The sequence below is a fragment of the Podarcis muralis genome, chromosome 6, assembly GCF_964188315.1.
Source record: "Podarcis muralis chromosome 6, rPodMur119.hap1.1, whole genome shotgun sequence".
Taxonomy (NCBI): Eukaryota; Metazoa; Chordata; class Lepidosauria; order Squamata; family Lacertidae; genus Podarcis; species Podarcis muralis.
In genome coordinates, this window is record NC_135660.1 from 45,246,476 (window position 1) to 45,268,486 (window position 22,011).

At 41.6% G+C, this 22,011-nt stretch overlaps 1 protein-coding gene and 1 long non-coding RNA gene across 7 annotated transcripts in view; one reads left to right on the plus strand and one right to left on the minus strand.

Annotated features, from left to right (window-relative positions):
* The window catches only part of SH3PXD2A (SH3 and PX domains 2A), a 241,172-nt gene that overhangs the window by 215,731 nt on the left and 3,430 nt on the right, over nucleotides 1-22,011 (minus strand). The window contains exon 2 of one of the 6 annotated variants that reach the window (XM_028730370.2): nucleotides 19,812-19,949. The exons of the other annotated variants lie outside the window; for them this stretch is intronic. The gene's annotated coding sequence lies outside the window, so the exon portion shown is untranslated. The remainder of the gene's footprint in view (nucleotides 1-19,811; nucleotides 19,950-22,011) is intronic. 6 annotated transcript variants of the gene reach the window in all.
* Nucleotides 9,683-12,451, plus strand: LOC144327994 (uncharacterized). The gene is made up of 2 exons (XR_013393187.1): nucleotides 9,683-9,816; nucleotides 12,275-12,451. It is a non-coding gene; the product is annotated as an uncharacterized LOC144327994 (long non-coding RNA).

The window sequence follows — 22,011 nt, forward strand, 5'->3', positions numbered from 1 at the left end:
GCTAAAGTCTGTTAAGGGAGTTGCTGAGAGTTGTGAGGCAACCTCTGCTCACTTCACAGAGTTAAAATTGTCCTTGTGGTTTAACAATCAATCCCTCTTCAACACTAATGTCTCACACTGAATGTAACTGATCAATGCTGTGACCCCCCCCCCCCAAAAAAAGAGAGAAAACAGATACTTTTGTAACCGAACAATATGAAAATTAATTTTTTAAAAAGAAAATCAATCCCTCTTTACACAGAACTCTGAGAACTGCAGGTCTGGGAGGGGAATAGAGGCCTCCTGTCAACTCTCAGAACTGGTGACGGGGGAGGGAAGCCGTGAGGTAAATGTGGCCGAAGCTGAGCCATTGAAATGAATGTACCAAAGTTAGTCATGGCCATTAATGACCATTAATGTATCAAAGTTGGTCATGATCAACTTGATCATTTAAATGGGTCTACTCTGTGTATGGCTAACACAACCCATTGCCTGCAAAATTTACTGCATTTTACCGTACAGAAAAGGTATTGTCTTGGCAAAATGCTTGCAGCTTGTGCACTGCAACTGGGAAACAAATACTCATTGACTTTTTAAAAAAAGGTTGTGCGGAAAGGCCCTTAGAAGGATTCTGAAAGATAGTGTTGAAATATATTAGGAACTAGGATGTCAGTTGCGAAGTATTCGTTTAACAGCGGCTCTGCTAACCCCTGAGTGATGTATCAAACACAGTAAAAGATTTTACTACCACCATATAATGCTGCGTCCCCCTCTTTGCTGTCTACAGAGGGCAACAAGATGAATAAATTATCCTATACGAAATCATAAAGAATCCACTTAAAGGGCCGTTAGGTGGGAGTTCATTATAAAAAGCATTGTTTTCTCTGGAAAGTATCCAGCTTTCTTTGACACAGATCCAGAGGATAACGTGACATCATGTCCTAATGTCAACTTCTGCTCTTTTGAAGAAGATACCTTGTTTTCTGCATTAGAAAGGAAGCACTGCATTAGGAGGGGTTATCTGTTCCCTTGGCAAGAGAACATCAAATCCTCCTTCCTCCATTGGGAGACTCTAAAATAATAGTTAATACATAAACACATATAAGCAATTTGTTGGCTCAACAATTCCATCAGTGGCTAATCCTACTTATAAATAAGCCAAGAACTGTTATATTTCACAAAGGTGTGATTCTTTCGAACAGCATTGAACCTGGGGTCCTCAGTAGATTGTCAGGTAGTATCAGAAATTCATTTCAGCAATACAGTAGTACCTCGGGTTAAGAATTTAATTCGTTCTGGAGGTCTGTTCTTAACCTGAAACTGTTCTTAACCTGAAGCACCACTTTAGCTAATGGGGCCTCCTACTGCCACCGCGCCGCCGGCGTGCAATTTCTGTTCTCATCCTGAAGCAAAGTTCTTAACCAGAGGTAATATTTCTGGGTTAGCGGAGTCTGTAACCTGAAGCTTATGTAACCTGAAGCATATGTAACCCGAGGTACCACTGTAATGGTCTCAGGGTAAATATGAAGGGTGCATATACTATATCAATATTAGTTATAGCTATCAAATGTACAGTTTGCATTTCATGCTCACACATTAAATACTTTTAGTGTGTGCTTTTATCTTTGAAAAATCAAGATGTGTTCACAAGCTTTTCTTGGTTCTCTAGAGTCTAGCCAGCCAAATTGTATGGCCTCATCCTAAAAGCAACACACTTAATGTAGTTTATATGAACATGAAAATCTTGCAGCATTGACTCTTAACCTTGCAGCTGACCTCCAGATGCAGTGCCCTATAAGTGGACCCAGGGCCTGGGAAAGAAAAAAATAACAGTATAGTCTCCAAAGTCCCTCAGGCCTCTGTCAAACAATGCTAAGTCTCTGAGGCCTTCCTTGCTTCAGAAGAGTGAGAATTCTCCAAGGGGTGCCTTGGTGAGTGAGGGACTGTTTCCCTCCCTTTCTGAGCAGAAAGGAAAAGAAAGTTCATGTAAGCTCCAAGACCCCAAGATTCACAAAACTCAAAACTGTTGGCTGTGACACTTCTAATTTTGGCTTACAGCAAAGGGAAAATATAGCAGTGCACCCGATTGTTCTTGCTCTCACTATAATGATTTAAATCTGTCACAGCCATAAAAGAGACAAAGCTTCAATAAAGCAGCAAATCACTATGTGTGCCTTTGATCATCTGCCATGCAGGTCATAAATCTAGATGACTAACAAGTGCTAAACTGTTAGACTTTTAACTCAAATATCAACAACTCACAGACTGTGGATCTAGAGGCGTACAGTATAAGTATTAGTAGAACAGAAATTCACACATATAAATATATTCACACCTTACATGTCCATAGCTGTCCAGGTATGGCAATCACTTACTGAAATTGCCCCTTGACTAGAAAAGTTCATTTCAAACTATAGGCTGAAATCCCATCAGCAGAGATTTGCTATCGGCTCCCTCCAGCACAAGGAGGCTAAAATTTGCTACACTATGTACATCCTGCATGAGATAATACAAGGTTGAAGAAAAATATTCATTCCTGGATTGTGGTCTTATGGCACATGAGATCACAGCCTTGCTGAAACTAAGCAGGTCTGGTCAGTGGCTGGTTGGGTGTCCACTAGCAACTTTTGGAGGACCTCTAAGCAAAGAGTTAAAAAAAAAGAGGTCTTATCCATGTTCTCCCAATATCTAATCCAAAGAACCCCAACCCTCTGGTGCAGCTTTTGAGGGTACACAGTGGACTTCAGAGATGAGGAAGGAGATGTTTTGTTACACAAGCAGAAGTCTCACACAAGTGGAACTATAGTACTGGATGCAAACCAGTATCCATAGGTCTACTTCTGAAACTGAAACCCAAAGGTTGAATAAATCTTGGGACTTGCTCACAGATCATAAACATAAAAACAGAAGATGATTTGTAATGATTTATCATCATATCTGCTCCTGTCACTGTTTACCACAAACTTCTCCTTTCAGGCATTCATATAGTGAGCACACAGACACCTCCCAGATCTGAATGGTGTGACATTCTACATGAATGTCACCTGAGAACAGCTGCCACACAGAGCACTTTAAACATACCTCCATATGTTTGGAAGATGTATATGCCAATATTAAGGGTAGCTTTTACCATTTACAAAATATACAAAAGCATTTTGTATATAAAAAATCAAAATGCTGCAAACAGGAAATGGTTTGCAGGTAAAACAATAATGTACAAGTAATATGATAAATATTACAACAATTCAACCCAACAGGTTGAATGCCCATTGGAATAAACATGTCTTAGCTGGGTGCTGAAAAGCTAAGAGAAAAGAGGTTGACTGGAACTTCCACAGGAGGGAGCTTCATAACATAGGTGGAGAAGGCCCTCACCTACATACCAGAACCTCTGGGGTCGCCTCTCTCTCTTAAGGAAGTTTCTTTGAATAAGCTTCTGCATCCTACCCAAGTTTTCTCTTTCCAGTAGAGAAAGGAACAAGGTACAATGAAAGTGTATGTTCTGGGCTTTTTAGAGAAAAGGCAAGTAAGAGGTGGCATGATATAAGTTTATAAACTTAGGTGCAGAGCGGAGAAAGTGGGTAACAATAGAACTTTTGGACACCCAGTGAAATAGAACATTGGAAGTTTCGGGACAGATAAAAAGTACTTCTTTGTGCAGTGCAGTTAAACTATGGAACTCGCTCCTGTGAAGTATTCTTTGAATGTCATTTGCTAAGAATCGCATGTAGGTAGAAAGATCAGCAATGGGCAAACTCCATTAACCTCCCCTCCATTAAACGGTAGATACAGGAGAAGAGATTTCTAATGAAAGAAGGCACAGTTCAGAGAGGAAGATTATAGAGATGGGGAAATAAATGGCCTTGGTGTAGGGGGCTGAATGTAGTCACATAGCAGCCATAGGAGATTGGGTAGCCATCACTTGAGCAAACATTAGCTAGAAGTTCTGATTACTCAAGCTGAAAGAGCACTTCTTCCCCCCCAGTCATAGAATTTCAACAGATTTGCTATCAAGCTGATAGTAAACAAAGAGACAAAAGAGTGATGATCTGTAGGTGACATATTTGCATGGTTTGTTTTGAGTAGGTGCTGCAATTAGTACTTTGTGGGAAACAAAATGTTGTTACACAGGAGGTGGCACATCACCTTGGAAAGGCGCTTTTATAGCCTTGCTGAAGGATGAGTCTTGCGACTAGAACTGGACTTGGAAGGACAAAAGTCAAGTGTTGACATTCCAGGAGGATTTAGAGACATGTGGCCCTTGCCTGGAGCTCTCTAAACTCAATGCTCTTATGACTGATTGATTGATTGATTGATTGATTATGAATGATTTTCATTTATAACAAATAAACAAGAAAGAAAGAAAGAATTCTTATATATCAGTTTTCAACTCCCCCCCCCTTTCTGTGGTTCCATAAATTTATTCTCTTTCTTTTCCCCTGCATATCCCAATTGACTCTATTTATTTATTTTCTCATCTATTTCCTATATGTTATAGAAACTGCAAGTTTTTACAATAATCCTAGATTATAGCAGGAATGCTGTTATGATCTTAACTTGTAATTGCCCTGTTCAATTTACTTTACAAATAAAACACCAATATATACTGTCAGACAGCTACTGAAATGTTGTGTCATCTTGACAAAGTCCAAATTGGAGCATGTCTGCCAAAAGCGCTGCAAAGCTTTGTTTGACTTTCGGTGGCTAATGTTAAGCCAGTGCAAGCAAACTCTGGCCCAGAACTGTAATTTAAAAGAGTATCCTATATTAGTGGGAATGTTATTCTATTGCTTTATCACCACCACCGTCATCATCACCACCAACACCAAGCCATTCAGAGGAGGTGGGTTAGGAATCTAAAACATTTGTGTTCATTTCATGCTACATTATGAGCTGCTAATGAATGGTGGAATCTCCATCCTAAATTTTCTATGACTAACTACAGAAAACCAGCTTCCAAGCTATAAAACCAAATGCTACTTATTACCTGAGCACACCAAAACAAACACTTTTCTCTGATAAAGCAACATCTGCTATACCTGTCAGAGGTACCTTTGTATCCTTTAGCCAACCTAATTCCTTTTATTTTCTTAACTGAATGCCTATTCAAACACATCATTGACTTGCAAATCTCCTCATCTGAGAACATGGGCTAGCACAATTTGGAAGTGGGTTTTGAAACTCAGGAATGAAGCCAAGGGCATCAATTTCCCAGTTCTTCAACTTAAAGACACTTAAACGACACTTAAATGTGCAACAAACCACAATTTAATACTGTCATAGTTCCACCACCACCCCAGCAACACACAAATATGTCAAGTGGTAATCAAAACCTGGGATCACTCTGATCAACTTGGCAAAGTGCAGTCCTCCATCACTAAGGTACAGGGGAGATGGCAGAACTGCTAGAGCACATGTCTTGCATGCAGAAGGATCAAACCCTGGCATCTTCAGCCAAAAGGACATGCAGTAGCAAGGACTTACTGTCCACTGCCAGTCAGAACAGACCAGTGGTCTTCAACTGGTGCCTTGAGACCCACTACTGGGTGAGTTACAGGCTGCATTCACACAGAGACTTACTCCATTTGCCCAATGTTGATAACTGTTGATATCCACATTATATTTGAGCTTTCACATGGTGCAAAAGCCACTTCTGGAAATCTAGCAGAATATATAGCATACCTTTCCACATTAATTGCTTCCAGGAAAAAATCTATTTGCAGCCCCCTTAACCCAGAAAATAATGAGAGTACAGAGACGAATTTTGGGGCATTATATCAGCATTCCCGTTGTCTTTGTCCATGGAGTTTTCTTGGCAAGGATACTGGAGTGGCTTGCCGGTTCCTCCTCCAGGTCACCTTGGCCACCTCATGAGAAGAGAAGACTCCCTGGAGAAGACACTGATGCTGGGAAAGATGGAGGGCACAAGGAGAAGGGGGAGACAGAGGACGAGATGGCTGGATAGTGTTTTCGAGGTTACCAGCATGAGTTTGACCAAACTGCGGGAGGTAGTGGAGGACAGAGGTGCCTGGCGTGCTCTGGTCCATGGGGTCACGAAGAGTCGGACACGACTAAACGACTAAACAACAACAAATATCAGCATTCAATTCTTTTCTGCTGTTTTTATGGGGGAATCACAGGGAAACAGAAGTATGCACGTGTGGAAAGGGTGGAGGAGTAGAAACAGTGTTTGCTGCTAAGTCACAACTCACCCACTGGTGTAAATGAAAGAGACAGGCTGGTGTTATCAGTCAAAACGCAATAGGCACTGGAGTGTGAAAGGAAGGTTAGAAAATGGGACAGAAGAGCTAGCATTATAACCAGTGAAACTAACACAATATTTCCCAGACCTGAATGCAACCACAGTCTAACCTAAGATAGTTTATAACCACACAAACATTAAAATTAAGGAATGAGTCCTCAAATGCATGTTTCTGCTAAATGGGGGGGGGGGGGCTGGGTCTAAAAAGGTTAGACCCTTTGCTAGCTGGAACAGTGGCATTCCTCAGTGCAAGGCAGCTTCACATGTTTATCACATTGACTCAGACAACCTTAGGACACCTCTTCAGAATTTCCAGTTAGTGTCCAGTTTCCAACTGAGTCATATTTTAATGCATAGTTCTGCTACATAAACATGCATACACAAGGGAAGCAGGGAAAATAGAGAGAGCATTCACTGTGCCTGTCTGTTTTGTGCAAGGACTGAAAAATAACTTCAGTGATTGTGCGACAACAGTTCAAATGTCATTAGGAAGGGAGGGGGGTCCTGTTGGCCACCTTGATGGCTTCTGTACGGGGAGGAGAAAAAGAATATGCAATTTTCCCTATATATAGCATCAACAAATTCTCAAATGGTATGCTCCAGAACAGGCATCCCCAACCTTTGGCCCTCCAGATGTTTGGACTACAATTCCCATCATCCCTGACCACTGGTCCTGTTAGCTAGGCATCATGGGAGTTGTAGGCAAAAAAATCTGGAGGGCCACAGGTTGGGGGTGCCTGCTCCAGAATATGCACCCTCTCTAAGCCATGCAGAGAATGAAGTAAGTGCATTCATTTATATCATATTTCCAAATACAGATCAGAAACAGAAGCATAACTAAAAAGACAAATATGAGGTATGAGACATTCCCATGCATAGCTTCACCACTGTTTTGTCATATTTTGAAAAACAATATCACAAGTCTGTTCAGTTGGTGTCTGTCACAACAGGCTTCCTCAGTTATGGACTATCAAGTCTGTGATCTCTGTTCTCTCGCTTGCATAAAACAACTGAAGCACTCCAACAACTTGTAGATTGCATGCTGCATTCTAATGGCTCACTTCAGGCTTAGCAGCAGCAAACTATTTATCTGGAAATGAAAGGACGTGTCCTTTAATCTTTCTGACGGAGATGAAAATCAAATGTTTCAGAAAATTGTTGCTGTGTGACTTTGCATGCAGAGCAAAGGGGAAATCCACCTGCAGTTCCAGTGTCTATGTGCAGAACAGGGAAGGTTTGCAGCATTTATTTCTGCCTCCACCATGCTTTTTTTTTCTTAACTACAGTCCTGGTGCTCCTGAAGGAGGGCTGGTTGATGATATTTTCAAGGAATGTCTTACTACTTGGTTCAGAATCATAGCCTTATCTATAGCTGCTGAACATGCAAAACTTAGGCTGCAATTCTAAACCTGGGGTTAGGAGCAAAACCAAGGCCTTCCCCATACAGAATAATACCTCTAAGATTGCTGCAATGTGTTATAGGTAGAGCTGCCTCTGAAGTTGGTTTGGAAACTGGTTTGTGCAGAATTCGACAGCCAGGTTGCGCACCAGGGAAAGACGGTTTGAGCATATTACACCTATCCTGGCTCAACTGCATTGGCTGTCAATTTGTTTATGGGCCCAATTCAACGTGCTAGTTTTGACCTATAAAGCCTTAAATGGCTCAGGGGAGCAATATCTCAAGGACCGCCTCTCACCATATGAACCAACCCAGACCCTGCAATCATCATCTGAGGTCCTTCTTCGTGTGGCTCCTCCAAGAGGCCCAGAAGGTGGCAACACAAGAACGAGCCTTTTCTGCTACCTGTGTCTGCAATGTTCTCCCCAGGGAGACTCGCATGGCACCTTCAATACATATATTTAGGTGCCAGGCCATTTCCCCCCTCTATAACCAGGCCTATGACTAACATTCTATGACCTTTTTAAAAATAATAATGGGGAGGGGCTTTATTGGTTTGGTTTGGTTTTATGTATTTTGTGTTCTCATGTTTAATTTTATGTTGTGAACAGCCCTGTGATTTTCAGATGAAGGGCAGTACAGTATACAAATTAAATAAATATAAATTACTAATAATAGACTTGTGTACATTCAACCAAAGTCAACAAGCATGCTTTAAATGCATCAATGAGATCCCGTTTTGAAACCTGGTAGAAGAGAAAACTTATCAGATGAGCAGTTTGCCAAAATCAGGTTTCTAAAAGAGCACTTCAACATGCACAAACCAGTTTGCAGTTCACTTGAATACTTAGTGATATATAAAAAGGCAGTTGACCTACATGGCATGTAGAGAAATCAGCTCAATCATGCCAGAGGATCTTGTTACTTCCCTCTGGCTCTCTTTCCTCTCCAATTCATGGACCTCCCTGCAAACCAATCAGCAATAAACATCCCAGTAGCAGCAGAACATTAGATGAAACAAACTCGCAGCGCAATCCCATTTGCTTGTGCATATATGTTCCACTATGTTCAATGATGCTTATAGGACTGCAGCCTACAATTTCCCACAGTGCCCTGGAGTACCTGACAAAGTGTCCCCAGCCTGGTGCCCTCTAGATGTTTCAGACTACAACTTCCATAATCCCTTACACCATTGACCATGGCAGCTGGGGTTGATGGGAGTTGTACTAGAAAGCATCTGGAGAGCACCAGATTTGTAAAAGCTGCTCTGGAACACTGTGGGAAACCTAAAATAGCAAACTACTAGGCTCTAACTGGAGGAGAACTACCACTAGGTAAATCCACTAGAGGGCTACCTGCAAGAGAGCAGCTCATTACTGGGTGTTATACTGAGCACCTCCCCACACTCCAGAGTTGGCTCTCAGCTGTGAGAAAAAGCGTTTGGGGAGAAGGGCTGCAGAGAAGTGCATTACTAGCAGATGGGCTGTGTCCTCCTCACCTGCAAGCCCCTTTTTGCTTTTGAAATCAGGCACCACCCCTTCTTTCAACATATGTGACACAAGCCCGAGTAGAAACATGAATTTAATGCTGCCATATCTCATTTGGCTGTGTGTTGGGAACAGGTGCATTTGCACTAGAAATCCCATTCTGCTGCAAAGTATTCAGGGCAATATTCTAGGGGCCTAGAGCACATAGTCAAGTTCATGGGGGGGAAGGGTATCAGGCTCACTGCTGTCCTGCTTGAACTGACAGCGTGGCATAGAATGCACCAAACATTTTCACACAATTGCACATGAAGCGTTGAGCGAAGCTTGTCCGCCATTCCTTGGATTCTCTCTGAGGAACGCCGATAAGCTTCTGAGGAACCCCTGGTTCCCTGGAACACAGTTCGAAAGTGCCTGTCACAGAGCGTGAAAGATGAGCCTTGCTTGCTGAGGCACTCGGCCAGCGTTTTAGTGCCCCAGCTATTTTCTTTCCCATGAGCTGCAAAAAACCACAAGAGACTGCAGAAACAAATAACAGAATCTAAGCCCCTGGCTCTACAGTCATCCTCTTCCAAGGTCCAAGAACCAAGTGCATCAGAAACAGGTCCTTCCAAAATGATGCAGCCTGGTTACTTGCAGTGCAATCCTATGTATGTCTACTCAGAAGGAAATCCCATTGAGCTCAATCCCAGGTAAGTGTGCTTAGGCTTGCATCCTTGTAGCACAATTCTATACAACAAGAGTAGCTAATGTCATGCCCTCCAGATGTTGTGAACTACAACCCCTGCCAGTCCTTTCCAGCATGGCCAATGCATAGTCAGGGATAATGGGAGTTGTAGTTCACAACTTCTGAAGGGTGCCACGTTGGCTACCACTGTTTTACATGTTATCTCAGGAGGAAATCCCACTGTATTCAATGGGTCTCACTCCTTAAAAAGCTGGTTTAGAATGCAGTGCTATATGCATTTATCTGGGACTAATTCCCTCCAAGTTCATTGGTGCTTATTTTAGAGTAAACATATATGGAATTGCACTGTTAGTCACTTAGGTGGTTCATTGCCAGGGATATGCTCAATGGCATCCTGAATCTTTTTCTAAGTGCCTCACATGCTTCTGTGTAGGTGAAGAATTCAGGGGAAACAGAATTGGGGTGATGATATGAATTATTGGGTAGGACAATAATTTGGGGAAATAAATTGATTTAACATTATCATCAATTTATTAATCACCTTCTAAACTACCATCTCAAGCCTATTTACATACAAGACAAATATGAATTTATCTAGATACAATACGGGGGGAAGGATGGGGGTAATTGAAAGGAACTGAATTTACTTACAGCAGGATCTCTTAGGAAATTAATTGATTCAAAGAGGAAGCAATCTGGGGCAATCGAGGGAGTGGTGCCAATTTACTGAATAATTTATTGGTGTGTGTGATTTGGATATCAATTTAGTTGCCTTGCTTTCTTGGACATTTAAATTCTATATCTGTATCTGTACTCATGAATTAGTATATGTAAATTTTATGCATATTTATGCCCATAGGTCCATGCCCCCCCTCGCCCCAATCTTCTTAGCTCTTTGCAACAGCCCTATGCCCTCTCCTCTCTCTCTGAAGGCAACAGAACCACTAAGGGAATTGCAGCCTTTTAGAAACAGCATTCTAGACATTGATGTCATCCAAAAGTACAGTTGGAACAAGAACTTCTTTGCTCCACAAAACCTCAATCAAAACAAACGGTTTTAGTTACTTTCTCTGCACTTGACTCCCATCATCTCTACCAACAGAAAACATGGGCCAGGAGAGTTATGATGCTTTATCAGCATTGCTTTTGCTTGGCTCTTAAAATTAAAACTCTAGGAGTAGAATTTTACTGAGAATTAGATAAAACTCACAGATGGAAAAGATAAGTGTGTTAGGGGCTCTTGGGAACATTGGACTCTCTTAAAATTAAACATGAAAAAGTCAGTCCTCTTGGTTGAAAATTGGCACAGGAGCCCAGCTGGGGAAAGTGACTGGCAACTCCACACATGTGGCTTTCTCTTTCAGGATTTCCTCTAGCTCCAGTTTCTCTCCACTAAAGATTGGCATGTATTATTACATTCTTGTTAGGGATTGATAGATAGGGATCCCTTTCCCCTTCCACCCAAGCAGGATCTGACTTCTCAGGAAAGGATTCTTGACGGGGACAGGCAGGGAGCTTGCTGTGCTGTTTAGAGTTGGCCCATACTCTCTCTGCTCACTCTGGCACTTTGTACTGCAGTGGTGGAGAACCAGTTGCTCAACTACAATTCCCAGCACCCCTGACTATTAGCTATGCTGGCTGGGGCTGGTGGGAGTTCTAGTCCAGCAGCATCTGGAGGGGCACAGGTTAGCACCCCTGCTGCAATGTCAAAGAACAGGCCTCTTGGCATGTGAAAGCAGGGTGGTAGTGGCTGCTGCTGGTATATGAAGCAACTGTCTGGAATGAGGATAAAAAGAAGGAGGAGGAGCAATGTGTCCTGCTGGGATGCTGGCCTATCAGGCAAAACAGAAGGTGGTGGGATGGGTTAACAGAGTCTAGATGGCCCATAGAGGAGCCAGACTAATAATTCAGATAGAGGTCCTCTTGATTGACTGCTTGTTTGTTTTTCACCTCCCAAGCTGAGCACACATTGGATACAGCAGCTGTTCTGTTAGCATAGCAGCAGCAGCAGCAGATCTCCAGTCTCTGGGCAACAAGAGGATAGAATTGCTCTGCCCATCATCACCTCCCTTACAAAGCTATTATAGGGCAAACACAAGCAAGATTACAAAACATTTTGCATATTGAAAGTGCTATACAAACAATGATAAGTGGGAATACATTGAGATCCTGGTTAAGATGGCTCTGGCTGCCTTTCAAAATGCAGGATATTCTAACAACAACTGCTTGCTCATATGTTTTAATGCTCCCTGTGGTACCATGCAGGCACTTGAAGAGTAACCGGCATAATAGACTTTTACATTTGGAGTTATACAGTCCTGGGGAAACTTGGCAATCATAATTGCTAAAGTAAACAGTAGCTCCTGGCAATCACCTCTGCCCCTCCTGCTAATTCCCATCTGTTGTCTCAAGAAATGGCAAGAGGAACTTCACTGAGTTATTGTTTATATTGTTCTTTCCAGGGGCTGGATGGGTAATCCCAAACCTGATAAGATGCTGCAGCTAACTAGAAGCCAGGCAGTAGCCAGAATCTGATGCTCCTTAGGTGCTTCTCAGAGATGGAACGAAAGTGTTGAAGAACAAAGAAGTCCATAGCCCAGTGGCCAAGCACATTACATATATACACATATTTAATACTAGTTGTTGCTGCTGTTGTTCTATATTTATTTATACTCCACCTTTCTCCCCAACAGGGATTCGAGGCTGTTAAAAGCGGGGGAAATCTTTTTTAAGAGGTATGTTGTGATCTGCCAGGGAAATTTGGCTTTTGAAATTTATGTTGCAGTTTTATTTGGGTCTGAGTGAACTTCTGCTGGTGTCACTTTGTGTTGCTTTCATACCGTCAAACATTTGTTTTGTGATGACTAGGTACAGATTTAGGAATCTGGATCTGCATATATCTCCCAGATCTGGCATTTACATTTAATAAAGAGCATCATGTAAGGGCTTACCACACTTCCTCTTGTCCCAGTGCTTTAGCACTCAATTGGAGTAAACAGCAATTTGGGTTTGCTCTGATTTAGCACTAAAGAGTGGATCTTCCCTGGGAAAAGACTGGCTCAAGCAGAAAACCACTTGGACCTTTGCTTTCTAGGCATGGGACAAGTGCAAGCCCTGCAAGAGGTAAAATCTCTGATTGATACCTTGGAGAGCTGCTGATAGAGTATGCAACAGTACACTAGATTTGATGAACTCATAGCCTGTTTCAGTATAACACAGACACAAAAAGGAGGACAAAGCTATAAGCACTGACTCTCTGATTCAGTATCAGTGGCAGCCATATCAATATGAATTAACAAGTTGTACAATTAAACAGCCTGTGCAAACAAGTAAACTGTGCAGGATTAAATTCAAAAGTTGCAGAAAACCTTCACAATCACAAACATATTATTTCTACAGTGATATACAGAGGTTTGCTCTGTCAGTCTATTTCAGTTCTTTGCCATTAGAAGAACTGGAGCAAAATTCACATTTAAGTTTAATACTGCATTGGTACTGCAAACTTTCACACTGTCAGTTGACTTGTAATGCCAAACCATGATTTAGTGTTACACTAGTGAGCCTTGGGCTCACAAACTTCCTAACCTCCCCACCCCTCCTCTAATTTTACCCTAGGAAATCAACACATTCATATTTTCTAACACCCCTGGCACCTGCCCCCAAAACTCCCACATACTAAAGGGCTCTGGTGGTCAGGTATCCTGAGGAAAGTCTGGTTGGATGTACGTCACTTGCAAGGCACAAAGAAAAGCATATTCATCAGTAAGTCACAGCCTTGCTTCTTTGCGTCAAGATCTCATATGGAAGACACTTTTTTTTTAAGAGAAAGAAACATGTACGTGACTATGGATGCGTCTCTGGTGCACAGAAGTACTGCCGCATTCTCTGGACTACCTGAATTATTTATTATTGCATTGAGCTTGATTCTGTAAGCAACGGCCTTCTGTAACAGATGGACAGTAGGCCGAGAAAATGATGTGCACGTGATCCATTTAAACATCTGTGTTTATTATGCAAAAAGATGAATGTAGAATGTAGCTTGATAAAAAGGGAAGGATAAGAAGAAGAGTTTGGATTTGATATCCCGCTTTATCATTGCCCTAAGGAGTCTCAAAGTGGCTAACAATCTCCTTTCCCTTCCTCCCCCACAACAAACACTCTGTGAGGTGAGTGGGGCTGAGAGACTGCAAAGAAGTGTGACTGGCCCAAGGTCACCCAGCCAGTGGAGGAGTGGGAACGCAAACCAATTAGGAGTCCACCGCTCTTAACCACTACACCACACTAAGCAAGTTAACAAGGTGAGGAAGGAAGGAAGGAAGGAAGGAAGGAAGGAAGGAAGGAAGGAAGGAAGGAAAGAAGGAAGGAAGGAAGGAAGGAAGGAAGGAAAAAGAAAGAAAGAAAGAAAGAAAGAAAGAAAGAAAGAAAGAAAGAAAGAAAGAAAGAAAGAGCTAAGCTGCTTTGGGGCTATAAGCTGGGTTATACTTTACAGTTTAAAATAAACGAATAACCTAGACATTTGCTACAACAATAAAGCAGAGAGATAAGTGTGTTTGCCCCTACTGTTGGCTTGTGGCAACTGCTTGGTGTTCCTGCTGGATCAGGTCATTAATCCAGCATCCTGTTCTCACAGAGGCCAGCCAAATGCCTGTAGGAAACCCCTGGAGCAGGGCCTGAGCACAACAGCCTTCTCTCCTTCTGTGGTTCCTAGCAGTTGGTAATCAGAAGTATACCTTGCACTGCATGAAGAAGTACTTCTTTTTATCTGTCCCGAATCTTCCAACACTCAACAACTGGGAGAGGAAGAAAAACTCTTCTCTATCCATTCTCTCTATGCCATGCATAAGTTTATAAACTTATATGATGTCCCCTCTTACTCTCCTTACTGTCTAAACTAAAAAGTCTCAAAGGCTGCAACCTTTCCTTATAGGAGAGTTTCTGGTCTTGAAAATTGAGTTTTGGTAGGGGGCGGTTGCTAACGTTACCAGGTTTGGTGCTATTTTTGGATGTTTGCCGATAAATGAGCTTTATGCTCTGCTATATTTTGCTGTATGGTAAATGAACTGTTAAATTGCTGGGCTTTGTTCTATTGTGTTGCAGTGATATGCTTTTAATATGCATCCATATTGTACTACTTTATTTAGACTACTCTGTTTTGTTCATGAGCCACTTTGAACACAGATGCATTTTTTTAGAAAATGCAGTATTTGTGTGAAACCCAGTATATAATTAAGTTGACTATGACTTAGTCACCATCCCTGTCTAGAAATTTGTTTTATGCATAGTAGCTGAAATCACCAATACTGAAATTCTTAGCTAACTTAGCAAAGGGGCAGAAGAAAGCAGAGACACAATCACTTGTTAGTTTAACTGATGTGTGTGCACGTGCTGATACACCAGCAGTTTTAGAGCTTGGTTAAAAAAGCAGATCCTGAGGTTTGGTTCCAGCGCAGAATGTGAAAAAAGCCTGGTCCTGGTGAACTATTTTTGCCTGGCGGTCACCAGCGTGTTTCAAGATCTTCTGAGGAGTAGACTGAAGGCAAGAGTGACAGAGATGACATGGGAAAGTACTGTAGCTGACGTCTTTGATAGTGACATCAGACTCCTGGATGGTCTCCAGCAGGGTCTGGCCCTACCCCAGTGATAACAACTTGTAATCTTTTGGCTTGCCAGAAAATGTTATGCGACATTTTCACAGCCACATTTCCAGATGTTCAGACTCCCTTGCTTGTACGAAAGCAGCATGCCTTACTTTTACCAGAAGCCTGGCTTAGAAGCCAGCTCAGCTCGTAGTCGTTGTCAATGGAAGACTCCTCACGTGAGGTCATCCATTTTGTGTTCCCAGGCCTCTTGTGCTAAACATTGCCCACATTTTGCACTAAAGGCTGTTTTCTTTATTTATAGCAACGGAAAAGCTTAACAAAAGCCTCCTGGGAACAGTTTGCCAAACCAAAACTAAATGCTGTATTGAGACACCTTGAACAGAACTGGGATCAGGCTAGAGGGTGCTCAACTGTTTTATAGTGATCCTGATGTAAATGGTACTTGGAGGTGTTTTGGATTTATTATGAAAAATGGGTGTGGGTGCAAGAAAAAAATAACGGTATAAAAAAGAATTCCCTGGATGCCAAGATCCAGGTTTGGATAGAAAAACTCCAGCAGAGATTTAAAAAGGGGGAAAGGAGACAAGAGTGGTACCTCTGGTTATGTACTTAATATGTTCTGGAGGTCCGTTCTTAACCTGAAACTGTTCTTAACCTGAAGCACCACTTTAGCTAATGGGGCCTGTAGCGTATGTAACCCAAGGTACCACTGTAATTTAAAAGTGGTTTCATTCTCTACTCCCAAGCTGTTTGTGCCTCACCATAATATTTCTCCATGCCAGTCTAGAAGGAAGCACTCACTTAGGAAAAAATGTTCTGGCTTATTATAACTTTGTTTAACATTAAAGCTAAACATTTACACTAAGCAGAGTGCAACTACAAATGCATTCTTTTATTATTGCCATTCAAAAAAAAAAAAAAAAGTTTCCCATGTTCCAGGAGAAAGACAATATAATCGTAACCAATTCCACTTTCTAACTCTGTATACAGCAAAGATGATTTTTAAAAGTTTATCTGCAAGTTCAACATCTAGGGTATTCTTGGCTTTTTCTTTAAAAATTCATTCTCTGAAGTATCAGATTTCTAGAGCGAGAGCTGAAGCACTGAACAAAACATTTGATACAAGCTAAACAAAGGATTTTATTTCACTATCTTTGCTCTCAGATAGATTCCTATGTTCATGGTTTAATAAATAGCTTATTTAACTGATCATCATTATAAGCCTAAGGAAGTGAGTTCTATAAAATATGGATGATCAGGAAACCATGGTAACTACAGTTCAGATCTGAACAGAACTTTAGTTGGGGTTGGGGGGGCATCATTGCGTTAGAAAGAAAGAGTAAGTTATTTTAACAATTTTGTCATCTTATATTATGGTGACCAGATGAGGACAGGAGCCCTATAGCTTTAATAGGTGCATAGAAGAGGGAATTTAATCAAGTGTGGGTTGTCATGCAAGCTCTGCTTGGTGAAACTCCCTCTTTTGCAAAACCATTAAAGATGTAGAAGCCCTTTCCTCCTTTGCATCTGGCCAACCTGACTCATCCAACTATGTGACAATAGTAATCTATGTTTGCTACATATCGCCTCCACAACGTGCTTTTGGGGGCAATGGTGTGTAATTGTTTCCACCCTGGTAAGTCATTCTGAATTGGGCTTCCTCTCAGGTAAGCAGGGTTAGAACTGCAGCCTTAAGGCTTCATTCTCTTTAACTGAAATCAAATAAATGAAATTTAAACATACTTCCCTTTATCGCTGTACTGTGCCTTATGACTGTAGAAACTGTGAGTGTCACTCTTCGAGGTCTTTTTCAGGATCCTTTTTTTCCATTTAATAGGAATTGTTATTCTTGGGGGAACAGCCTGGCTCCAGTCTTGTAACAACTTACATTTGTCTTGATAAGCCTACTGCACCATGTTCTACTTCTCTAGTTCAGAGGTGGAGAACCTATAGCTTTCAAGATGTTGTTGGGACTCCATTTCCCAACAGCTCCAGCCAGCATGGCCAGGGGTGGGGGATGAAGGGAGCTGTAGTCCAACTACCTCTGGTTGTCCTTCATCTCTGCTTTAGATCTCCATCCCTGCTTACAGAATCAGGATTCAAAATGACCTTAACAAGTTGGAGAACTAGGCGCAAACAAAATGAATTTCAATAGGGACAAATGTCAGGTTCTACACTTAGACAGGAGAACCAGCTGCACAAATATAAAATGGGGACACCTGGCTTGCCAGCTGTACATGTGAAAAGGATCTAGAGGTGTTAGCAGACCACAAGCTTAACATGAATCAACAGTGTGATGCAGCAGCAAAAAAAAGCTAATGCTATTCTAGGCTGCACCAACAGAAGTACAGTGACCAGATCCAGGGAAGTTTTCTCCAGCTCCAGAGACTAGGAACTTAACCAATGGCTTCAGGTTTAAGAAAGGAGATTCTGACTAAACATCAGGAAGAACTTTTTGATGGTAAGAGCTGTTCAACCGTGGAATGGACTCCCTCGGAAGGTGGTGGACTCTCCTTCCTTGGAGGTTTTTATACAGAGGTTGGATGGTCATCTGTCATGGATGCTACAGTTGAGATTCCTGTATTGCAGGGGGTTGTGCTAGATGACCCTTGGGGTTCCTTCCAACTCTATAATTCTATGAACCGTTGAGCTGGGAAAGACCTGTTTCTGTTACCATGAAAAAAAAGCTGCTGACAATTGACAGTATTGAGCTAGATGGACACAAGGTCTGACTCACTATTAGGCAGCTTCCTATGCTCACACATAATTGATGCCTGAGGCTAAAAACAAGAAGTCAGCTCTGCGGAGACACATCAAAGCACTTGATTACACACACATTCAACACAGCATTGCTAAGTGCTTTCCAGCAATCCTGCTTTCCAACTGTGAACTGTTTCCTTTTGAATGGACACTGGGTCGTGAAGAGGAAGCGACATAAAAATGGTTGTTGACAAAGAAACAGCCTATGCAATGTGTAAAAGCCAGCTGTTTCCTCCCAAGGCAGCCTATACATCTGAGCACCAAATGCCATTATTGAAGCCGGTTTCATCATTACCTAATAGGAAATACAATTTTAGATTGCAAATGATATCACTCAAGAGTTGTGACATGAGATTGAAATGTATCATTTCTTTTAGTCATTAAGCTAGGGAAGAAAAAGAGAGACAAAATAGTTGGTTTTAGTTTTCAGTTGCCGTAAAACAATGGTTTAAAAACACCAGGGCAAAAAATCTCATGTCTTGGCCAATCAATATTTCTGCAACTAACATGTGTTCATATGAGCAAAAGTTAGAAAGGTTGGGCACCAAATTTGTCTTAATTAAGAAGTATGCACACACATTCAATGTCGTTACCAAACAAAGTGTGGGGGGAAGGGATGTCCCCAAATTTTATTCAAATTTTGTTTGTAGAAAAAGAAGTTTTATTTCTCTCTGTAATAGACAGAGGTAGCCTTGGGAAGGATGATAATATTCACACGAAGAAGCAGTTCTGAGCTGGGGAACGCAGCTTGTGTTCTCTCTATGCGTCAATGTCTCCTTCAGACAGGCTTCATATTTACTGGCAGTGAGCTGAATCCGGACTAAGTCATGATTAGAACAGACCCACTGAAATATGTGGGACTTATGATAGCCAATGGGGCCTAAGTAGGTCATGACTACTTTAAGTCCCATTGATTTCAATGGGCCATATCCAACACTGTAGCTCCACTGGCAGAAGGAACTTCCATGGGTACAATGGAACTTCCTATTCTTTTTCCTTTGGACCCTCCAGAGCAGTTGGGGGGGGGGCATACTGGTTTAGGGAGGTGAGAAAATGAAAATCCTGCTGCACCAGAGGAACCTTGCTGGAATAGTACTGGATACAGCTCAATGTTTCTAAGCATGTCTGGATACAACCCAACATTTACACAAGCCTTTCACACATGCACAGCAAAAATGAAAGCAGCATGCATGCATAAATCTTGTGTAGGTTAACATCTCTTCTGTGTTAACTTGTTACTTTATTTTTCAAGGTATATTATTGTTTTCATTCAATGCCATAATCAGGCTGGATACACGTTCCATTCACAGAAGGACCCCTTCTGTGAATGGGAGGATTTGAGATCTGTCAGAGGCTCATAGGAAGAGAGGAGGCAATTTTCTGAAGTTCCCCCTCTTGCTGCAGCCTCCTGCACCTCCATCCTTACAGAGCAGTTTAGGGGAGATTGCCCCACTTCGGTGAGTAGGTGTGTTCCACAAAAAGAGTTCTTATAATGGATCTTTGGATCCAGTCCAATAGGCAAAAGACCTGTCTCAGAGAGATTAGAATCTAAAGTTTGACAATGGAGAGAGAAAAGAGGTAAGTGGCTATAGAACAGGCAAAGGATGAATGTGAACAAATGCAGTTAAGTTACACATACTTAGCATATGTTAGGGTTGGAGATGTCTCCTGTATCTCCTGGAATCATGGAGCTCAGTGTATAGTTTTGTTAGGTATTGCTGAATCACACTGGCAAATATTTGACCAAGTATGCTCCTCCCTGTATGGTTTCGAACATCTAAGAGAAAGTGAGAGATAAGAGCTGGCAATCAACAAGATGAAAGTAACCCTTTTGCTATGTTGACCTTGGGTGAAAAATGCCATAGACCATTTATTTTCCCCACACAGGCAAAAAAAAATTTAAAAATCAAGCTTTGCACATTGCAACAGTGAGCTATTTAAAACCAGACTGAATAAAGCATATGAAAAAGGCCTGAAAGGAACAATATCATAATGGCAGCTGGAATCACTTAGCCAGCACTAATGCACAGAAAGGAGGAAAAGGCATACATGTACATGCATTTGGCCTGAGGCTGTGGATGGGTTTTGATCACCCATTCTCAATACACATCTGGAAGATCAGGTTAAACATTGCAAATGAAAGCACTCTTGGATGAGTCCAGTCAGCCAATATCGATTTGATATATCAGAGAACCTGAGTCTGGGAAATCAAAGAGCATCCTCCAGAGAGTTGGAATGGGGAGGAAAGAGGATCAGAAGCCCTAATTAAGTCATTGCAGTGTTCATTCATTCATGTAGAAGCAAGGAACATTTTTCAACAGAGCACAGCAAATCTCATGTTAGTATTGCACAACCCCATTCTGACTGGCAGTAGTCTAGCAATCTGTGTAAGTACTAAATCAGAATCTTTCTGCTGCCATGGAATTTTGAAAACGAAACATTTCATTTTGCTAAAAGATCAAGTTTCTGGTCCTCATGGTTACAAGGAAATATTTAAAAGATGAATACAATTCTGCACTCTTATTTTCCTAGGTCCCACTTTTTTTTTTTTAACCCAGACCTCAAACACTGGAATTAAAATCCAAATTATGAAAACCACTTGGTAACAACTGAAATATGCATGTAATTTAATCAAGCATTTCTATCTAATTTGCATTTATTAACAAGAGAATTTGACTTTAATATTCAAATATTGCTGTTTTTTTTTAAAAAAAAGTATAGCATACAAGTCTAGCAGGCATCACCGACCTTTTTTGGCGAGTGGGCACCTTTGGAATTTGAGAAGGTGCCACGAACACCAGTCACAAAATGATGCCATGGGGGTATGGCATAGCACAAATGGCTGCCACATCATCCACTATTATCACTTACAGAGTAGCTCTTTGCACCTCTCCTCAAAATGGGAGGGTGGGTGTCTAATCAAGGCACCAACAAGATGTGGACATGTTTAAGGGAGTGTCTCCAATACAGGAGAAGCAGAACTAGTGCAAACAAACTGAGCAGGAAGAGCAAATAAGTCTCTGGTGTAGTGCTGATTTCTGAAGGAACATTTACTACAATCTTTTGCAGGTGTCATAGGTGGTACTGGCAGAGCACACTAGCACCCACAGGGTTTGCATTAGCAACCCCTGATCTAGATTCAGTTACTCAGTCTCTATAACTGAGGGTTGTTTGCTTGTTTTACACATGAAAAATACTTGCTTTGAAGGATCTCAAACTGTAAACATTTTAAAAGTCAGTCCAACTGAGTATTAACATGCTTACTTCCAGGTAAGTGTAGATAAGAACACAACCTGATAGCACCCAGTGTGACACAGAACTGTCTCACAGTTATACCCAGATATGTGAATATCACCCACAATACTCACTGTCTATGGCACAAACTACCAAAGAACTGAACAACTGTATGACATAATACCACCCTTTGTCCTCAATTGTTCACTTCTATGGCTGGCATTGCATCTTGTATCATAACTGCTGAATATGTTATGCATTTTAGTTCTTAGAGCAGGGAGTAGACAGGTGATAGCCACTGGCTTCAATTGTTTCAAGGAGAGATCAGCTATATTCATGGAGAATAACTCTACCAGTAGTGATTTGCCAAGACTAATAGAACCTTCAAATTTAGTGGCAGTCTACCGGGGAAGCACAATAGGAGGAGCCAGCTATGGCTTTCAGGCTGTGTGGTTAGTGGGTTTTCTGGTTAGTCAATGTGTGAAGCAGAATGCTTGGCTAGATATACTTTTAGCCTAATAATCAGAAAAGCCCTTCCCTTACACCAGCAGTTTTCAATTTAAGAGAACGTCTGCTGAAACACTGGTGGTAATACCAGCCCAATA